Source organism: Rattus norvegicus, chromosome 17 (genome assembly GCF_036323735.1).
Source record: "Rattus norvegicus strain BN/NHsdMcwi chromosome 17, GRCr8, whole genome shotgun sequence".
Classification (NCBI taxonomy): domain Eukaryota; kingdom Metazoa; phylum Chordata; class Mammalia; order Rodentia; family Muridae; genus Rattus; species Rattus norvegicus.
In genome coordinates, this window is record NC_086035.1 from 71,631,833 (window position 1) to 71,639,912 (window position 8,080).

The following is an 8,080-nucleotide window of genomic DNA, read 5'->3' on the forward strand; positions in this document are numbered from 1 at the left end:
GCTTTTTTCTTTTGAGAGATTCGTTCATTTAAAAAAAAAAAGAAGCAATTGATCTTTTCTTCACTAATTTTCTTTTTGTGCCTTAACACCCTAGGGTGGATTTTAAAATGAAATCAGAATTTTTCTTCTCAAGGGAGTTCAACGACAGAGAGTTTGTCTAACAAGTATGAGTTCCCAGCTGGAGAGAAAGCTCGACTGCTGATTTCTTATGACCCTTGGCATAAAAACCCTTCAACAGGGGGCCTAGAGAGATAGCTTGGCGGTGATGAGTTCTGTTGCTCTTCCAGAGGACTTGTAACTCCTGTCTCAAGGGATCTGACACCCTCACACAGACATACAGGCAAAACACCAATACTCATGAAATGAAAAAAAGTACAAGTTCCCATATTTGATCCTCTGTCCCCCGAAAGACAAAAGGAAAGAAGAAAGCTAATGGCATATCCTCCAAAAGAGAAAGGCAAATTAGAACACAAAGTACAAATGGTGTCTTCCTAGCCACTTCCTGTAGTTGAGCACTTGCTCCTGATTTGGGGCTGCTGTTAACCACAATGGTTTTGTTGAGAACGTACGTTATCCACTGAGCCTCTACTGTTGCTGCTGGGATCCACCATGAACAACAGGCATGCACGTTGGGCGCTTGCTACACGCCAGCGTCACACATGTCAGCTCAGCTAATCTTCGTAACGAATCGAGGAAGGAAGCCCCATTGTTACTCTGTTCTTAAGCAGGAAACAGCGGCAGGAAGTGTAACTTGCATAAGGTCCCCAGCTGGACAGTAGTAGTGTGGGGATCAACATGACCTTATGCAAGTAGTGTGGGGTTCATGACATCTTTCTCAGTCCCTGATACTGTCTTCAGAGGACGATTCTGATATTCCTTACACGTCTATAAACAAATGGATTGCTTTCTGCTCTCCTAGACTTTAAAAGTGCTACAAGGGAAGAGAGGAAAGGGGGGCAAAGGTAATCTCACCCAAATAATCTTCTTTAAGGCAGCACGGATAAAGGCTTGTTCTCAGAGAGTCCTATTATGGCCTGAATTCCAGTTCTCTTCCCGTGATCACCCGATACGGCTACCACCAGTAGAAAGTGCCGTTTGGAAGTTACAGATGTGCAAAGGTGCAGATGTGTACGTGACCTCTCTTTTGCTCATGCTCCCATTCCTGGCTTACCACAGAAGCAGGCAGTGTACTCAGACCCACCTCAGAAAGAAAAGAATGCAGAACCCCCACAGGCATTCTCTATTCAGTCTGAGCCAGGCCCTGAGATGCTGTCATCCACATTCAGGGTGGGTCTCCCATTTCCCCAGTTAATCTTCTCTGGAAAGGTTCTCAGAGACACATGAGAAGACTGTCTCACCCTTCTCCTGGGTGATTCGAAAGCCAATCAAACCGACAATGAGAATTAACCAACACAGGCAAGGAGACCCACAAGTGGAAACTGTTCCTATGACTGTTGTGTTCATTTACATCCTGGTTAGTAAGTCTTCCACAAAACTACCCAAAATTAAGACCAGGCATCCCACCGGCTTAACACTGATGGTTGTATTTGGTGCCATTCACTGTAACCAGAAGAGAGACGTCGCCTAAGAAATGTGTTACCCAAGGAATCTGTGCACTTCATCCAAGTAACCCAAGCGCCTTAGTTAGCTTCTGTGTATGTCTGCTATCTATTTGAGCTGCTGCTTTGTTTTTAAGATTTTTTTTACACGGATGAGTGCTTTGCCCGCATGTCTGTGTGTCTGGTGCCCAAGGAGGTCAGAAGAGGATTTGGATCCCCTGGACCTGAAGCTATAGACAGTGGTCAACTACCACGGAGGTGTTGGGAACCAAGCATCTTAACCATCTCCCCACTGTTTGCTTTGTTTTGCTTGAGATAGGGTCTGACTCTACAACCTAGGCTAGCCTCAGACTCATGGCAATTCTCCTGCTTCTGCCTCCCAAATGCTGCTGAGGTTATAGGTGGTGTGTGTGTGTGTGTGTATGTGTGTGTGGTTTGTGTGTGTGTATGTGTCTGTCTATCATCTATCTATCTAATCTATCTATCTATCTATCTATCTATCTATCTATCTATCTATCTACCATCTATCAATTTTTCTAAATCTATCTATCCATGTATCATGTTCCTATTATCTCTATTTTCTGTCATCTATATCTATCTATCTATCTATCTATCTATCTATCTATCTATCTATCTATCATCTATCACATATCACATCTATCTATCTATAGATATATCTATCCATCTATCTATCTATCTATCTATCTATCTATCTATCTATCTATCTATCTATAGATATATCTATCTATCTATCTATCATCTATCACATATCACATCTATCTATCTACCTATCTATCCATCCATCTATCTATCTATCTATCTATCTATCTATCTATCTATCTATCTATCACATATCACATCTATCTATCTACCTATCTATCCATCCATCTATCTATCTATCTATCTATCTATCTATCTATCTATCTATAGATATATCTATCTATCTATCTATCCATCTATCTATCTATAGATATATCTATCTATCTATCTATCTATCTATAGATCTATCTATCTATCTATCTATCTATCTATCTATCTATAGATATATATGCCAGATGAGGGATTTGTTGTTGGCTGGGAAGTATCCGAGTCTCCTTTATGTGTTCAGTCTCAGTGTCTGGAAGCCTGACAGAGGAGTCCCCCACGAGCAGAGTCAAGTATGACCAGGCAACACCATCCTACAACCTCAGCTGACTGAAGACGCCCCTGGCTCAGCCTGAGATCATCCAGATGACTTATAAAAATCATGTTATAATCTGCTGCGTTGGGTTTGTTTTTTTTTTTTTTTGTAACTTTAATCTCTTTTCAATGTCTACTTTTAATGATGGCGAAGATCAGAGAAGACTCGAGACTGACAAGCGCTGCACAGCTAGCTCTATAAGCAAGCCGAGCTCAGCCCCAGCCACTATCTCTCTCTATCCTCCAAATATCATGTGTCCTCCGAGGGTCTTGCCTCAGCTGACATTACTCTGCCAATGAGCCTGAGTCTGAGGAAGTGGCAGGAGGCTGCAGCAGACCACCAGACGTTTTTTTTGTTTTTGTTTTTTTAAATGCATTTCTCTCTATGGAGTCCCAACAAATGGAGCTCAACTACACACTGTAAGGCGGACCAGTACATGCGTGTCATTAGCAAAGAATCCTTCATCACTTGTCCTTTCACCTGCTTGCTTTAGCAGAACACCTTTTCTCCTATGTCTGCTTCAGAGAAAAGTTCCTTCATGAGTCTATCTTACAGTCTTTCATCTGTGTCCCCTTCAGGTAAACGTTCCTTGACGCGTTTGTCCCAACAAAACGACATCCAACCAACTTTCCAAAGAACCTTTAATTTTCCAATTCTTTTTTTTTTAATTTGTTGATTTTTGTTTTTGTTTTCTTTCGTTCTGTTGAGACAGGGCTTCTCTGTGCAGCCCTGGCTGTCCTGCACTTGCTCTGTAGACCAGGCTGGCTTCAAACTCACACAGCTCTGCCTGCCTCTGACTCAAAAGTGCTGGGATCAATGGTGTGTACGATCACTGCCCCACAATGGGTTTTGAGGCAGTCTGTCACTTAGGAATTCCAGTACAGATAAAAAAAAAAAAAAAAAAAAGAAAAGAAAAAAGAAAGAAAGAAAAGAAAATGAAATAAGACCAAGCCAAGCAAAAATCTTCAGTCTGATTCAGAATCTAAAAAAATCCCCCCAAAATTCTTCTCCTGCCAGACGAGAAGATGTTACTCTTGGCAGTGGTGCAGAGGAATCAGACATTCTGACACACTGTGTGAAGTTTAGCAGGGGGCACTGGAGCATTCCAACGTGGTGGATCCTGAGGCATACCGTTCCAAACTCCTCTCTGTAAGACTTATACTGCAGATGTCAGAGCACCAGGATGAGCATCCCTCAGGCTCCCACAGAGCTCAACTCCTAGACCTGAGTTGGATTTTGCTAACCAACCCAGTTTTAGAAGACAGAAGAGGAAGCCACATTTCTGAGTTTCGGCCAGCAGAGGCTGTCTTGTAAGCGACTGGTTTTTTTCCCCATGGAGCATTCCTGATGATTGCCTTTTTCTGACTGAAGCAGAGACAGCGGACTTGTGGGGCTGAGAGTTCAAGGCAGTGAGCTCCCTGGCTTGGGAAGGGTTTTCCTGATTGAAAGAGGCAACTTCCTGAGAACTGCAATCTGAATTTTGAAGTCTCCCCTTAAAAGTTCAACCTAGATCTGTTCTTGAGCCCTCTGGGTGACTATGAATGCATTCCATCTAGGACCTGCTGAGATCGACTGGAACATCCGCTGTTTCTGCCAACTGAACTGTAACAGATGCAGATCCAGTGACTGACACTTAAAACAACAGTGAGATGATGGCGGAGGCGGCGGCGGCGGCGGTGGCGGCTGACAAAAACACACATACCTTCCGCTTCCGGGAATTTTACCTTCCAGTTGTTCAGAGCACACGGAGATGTGTTCACTCCAGCTTACAACGATATCTTGAAGAACCCCACACACATTCTCGTGTTCACAGAGGCTAACACTTCAGGTAAAACTGTGGTGCACCTGAGTCAGGGAACCATACAGACTAGAGTTAAAAATGGGGGACTGACTCAGTGGATGAAGTACTTGCCAGGCAAGTATGAATCGTCATCCCCAAACTCTGCCAGGTGACCAAAATAATTGCAGGTAGGTGTGGGAGCCTTGTGTAATCGAGGTATTTGGAAGGCAAAGGTAGGGGACCCTGTGGGGGAGAATGCAGGCCAGTGGACTTCAGCTAATTCTTGAGATCTAGAACCCCCTCCCCGATACCATTGGTTTGGAAAGTGTGCGCTACCTACTGGGAGTACCCGTGTCCACATGGCCGGGGAACTTGGAAGACATAGACACTTCCAGAGGAGAGCAGTGGAAAGGTTTAACTGTGTGACATGAACAGCGTCCAGAGATCTGTGTGCAGCAGAGTGCCCACAGCTAAGAACACTGTACCATGCACTAAATGGCGTGGGGAAAGGTGTGTGCGTGCGTGCGTGCGTGCGTGCGTGCGTGCGTGCCTGCGTGCGTGCGTGCGTGCCTGCGTGCGTGCGTGCCTGTGTGCCTGCGTGCGTGCCTGCGTGCGTGCGTGCCTGCGTGCGTGCGTGCGTGCGTGCGTGTGTCCCATATGGAATATTTGCCCCACACATACAAATCAAGAAGTTTATTACCTTTCGGTGTAGGGGTGGTTCCATGTGGGTATGCACTTATCCGAACTTACATGCAGTACGTGTGTGGTTTTTTTGTTTTGTTTTGTTTTGTTTTCCAGTTTTGCTTCAGTAAAGCTGCTAAAAAGGACAAGAGCTGCTGGAGAGATGACTCTGTGGTGAGAGCATTCACTGCTATTCCAGAGGACCCAAGTTCAGTTCCCCAGCATCCGCATCGGGTGGCTCACAATGCCTCCATCTCCAGCTCCAGAGTCAGATACCCTACCCTTCTCTGGTTTCTTTGGGAACTCACATGCACCTGCACCTGCCTAACGTGTGCACAAGCGTGTGCACACATGTGCACGCAGGTACACACACACACACACACATACACACACACACACAGGTACAGACGTAGATTGTATTAGTCAGGGTTTTCTCTGGAGTCACAGAACTTACGCGATGTCTCTTTATATTGAGGGAATTTATTGTGGTGACTTACTGTCTGCAGTCCAACTAACCCAACAGTGGGCAGCTGTGAATGGGAAGTTCCAGAATCTAGCAGTTGCTCAGTCCCAGTTTGAACTGGTCTTCTGTTGTAGGTTCCAACAGAGGTGCTGGCAAGTAAATGCAAGAAGGTGAAGAAGAGTGAATCTTCTTTCTTCCAATGTCCTTACGTGGGCCTCTGGCAGAAGGTGTGGCCCAGATTAAAGGTGTGTACCACCATGCCTGGATCTGGGCCTGGCTTTGTCCCAGGCTGACCTGGAACTCTGAGATCTCCTCCCCTCAGTCCCCTGGGATTAAAGGTGTGTACTACCTCTCCTGGGCCTAAGATTTTCATGGCCACTGTGCCTCAAGAACTCCATGCCAAGATCCAGAAACTTGTGTCTCCCAGCCTCAAGATCTGGATCACGGGTGAGCCCTCCAATTCTGAATTGTCATTTATTCCAGATCTAGTCAAGTTGACAACCAGGAATAGCCATCACAGATACCCTACCCTTTTCTAGCTTTGGGTACTCATAGGCACGGGCACCTGCTTCACACAGGTACACACGCCCGCACCCACGCCTGCGTGCACAGACAGACATATATGAAATAAGCAAGGAGGGAAAGAATCGCAAGTTCTTCGACTCCATCCCAGGCCTGAGGCTGTGCTGCCTGAAAGGCTCCCAGTGGGCATCTGCAAACCTCTATGGATGTTTAGTACCTCACTTCCTTCTCCTTCTATGTCCACGGTGAGCCCTCAGTCTCTACTTGTTGCCGACAAGTAAACAGAAGCAACTGGAAGACCCCCCTTCTATTTCCTCCAGCAACTTCCCCTCTCTTTACTGGGCAGAAGCCCTTGGTGCTGACATCAACTTCCCACTCCTTCTGTCAGCAAGATACTCCACGCAGTGTCTGGGGAACAGTCCGCAAGGGTGGTGGCTTCTCTTGGGAACCTGCTGGAAATTAGACTCTTGGGGGCCCTCAAATTAGATTTATATTTAGCAAGACCAGGTGCCTCATGAGTACAGATCCTGCTTGGGATCTCACACCACCACGATGACACCTCTTTTTTTTTTTTTTTCCAACATATTTCTACCTTTTCTCACCATTCGAACTGTAAATGCAAGCTCCTCTAATTAAAGAAAATGTGCCTGCACAGTTGTTCCTTTTATTCATTCGTTTATGGGCCCCAGGTCTCCTCTCCCCTTTGTGTGTGTGCATGCATGTGCATGTGTGCACATGTGCACAGGTGTGCATGCTTGTGAGTGTGCATTTAGAGGGAGGACGACTGTTTTCCTCTCCACCTTTTTTGAGACAGGGTCTCTCACGGAACCTGAAGTTCGATGTTTTAGCTAAGCCAGCTCCTGGGATCTGCCCGCCTCTTCCCACAATGTTGGGGTCATAGGCATGTACAGGCGTGCTTGGATAGTATGTGGGTGCTGGAGATTTGAACCCAGAGCAAGTACTTGTTGCAGAGCAAGTACTCTTACTTTCTGAACTTCCCCATCCTGCACAGCTCCTAGGACTTTGAGCAGACTGATCCGTACAGCATCAGTCTAACCAGATACTTTTTAAGGATGAGGCCCAGCTCCAGCTTCTCCTGGTTGTCTGCTGGATCCCTGCTACCTCCTAGGTCTCTGCTGGGTTTTTTGTCCCTTTCCAGCCTGTGTCCTCTGGTGCCCAGGGCTTAGTTCTGGGGCTGCTTCTCTTTATGTGGCCTCTGGAGACCTCATCATTCCCTAGCACCTGTGTGCTGCCCCTGCTCCCAGGTCATCCCTGGGCTGCCTTCTTGATTCCTCCACATGGGCAGTGCACAGTGGATACAGATCCAACACCCCCTGCCACCCCCCTGCCACCCTCCATTCTTCCCTGCACAGGGAGTGGCAGTTGCACCCTCTCATCTGTGCAACCCAAAACCTTAACCCTTCTATCTTTCCTTCCACATCCAACTGACAGCTAAACCAGCAGCTTCTACTTTTTTTTTTTTTTTTTGGTTCTTTTTTTCGGAGCTGGGGACCGAACCCAGGGCCTTGCGCTTCCTAGGTAAGCACTCTACCACTGAGCTAAATCCCCAGCCCCACAGCTTCTACTTTTAAGACATGGCAGAGACATAGAATTTCTGATGCTTCACCCATCACCATGGCCTACATTTCTACCCTGTCTCTCAATCGTTACCGCATGGCCTTCTGCCCAATGTTCAGAACCACCCTGCTAAAAATCAGGTCAGATTTAATCAGTCTTCTGCTGAGAACCGCCATGGCTTCCTCCTCCACCTCACCAGAGATGGTGCTGCACAGGGACCTCTGTGACTAGCTCTGACCTCATCTTCTTCTCTCTGCCTTTTTACTCATTTCTGACACCCTGGTTTCCTGTCCTGTCCTCTGACACAGCAGCCCGCA

General features: G+C 46.4%; 1 long non-coding RNA gene across 4 annotated transcripts; it reads left to right on the top strand.

Annotated features, from left to right (window-relative positions):
* The first annotated feature begins 1,702 nt into the window (after positions 1-1,702).
* Positions 1,703-6,837, top strand: LOC120097862 (uncharacterized). 4 transcript variants are annotated; one of them, XR_005495698.2, is made up of 3 exons: positions 1,703-4,049; positions 4,296-4,567; positions 5,318-6,837. It is a non-coding gene; the product is annotated as an uncharacterized LOC120097862 (long non-coding RNA). The 4 variants fall into 4 exon arrangements; XR_005495697.2 differs by having other exon boundaries at positions 4,045-4,567; positions 5,318-5,374; positions 5,798-6,837; XR_005495696.2 differs by lacking the exon at positions 1,703-4,049 and having other exon boundaries at positions 4,058-4,567; positions 5,318-5,563; positions 5,798-6,837.
* The last annotated feature ends 1,243 nt before the right edge of the window (positions 6,838-8,080 follow it).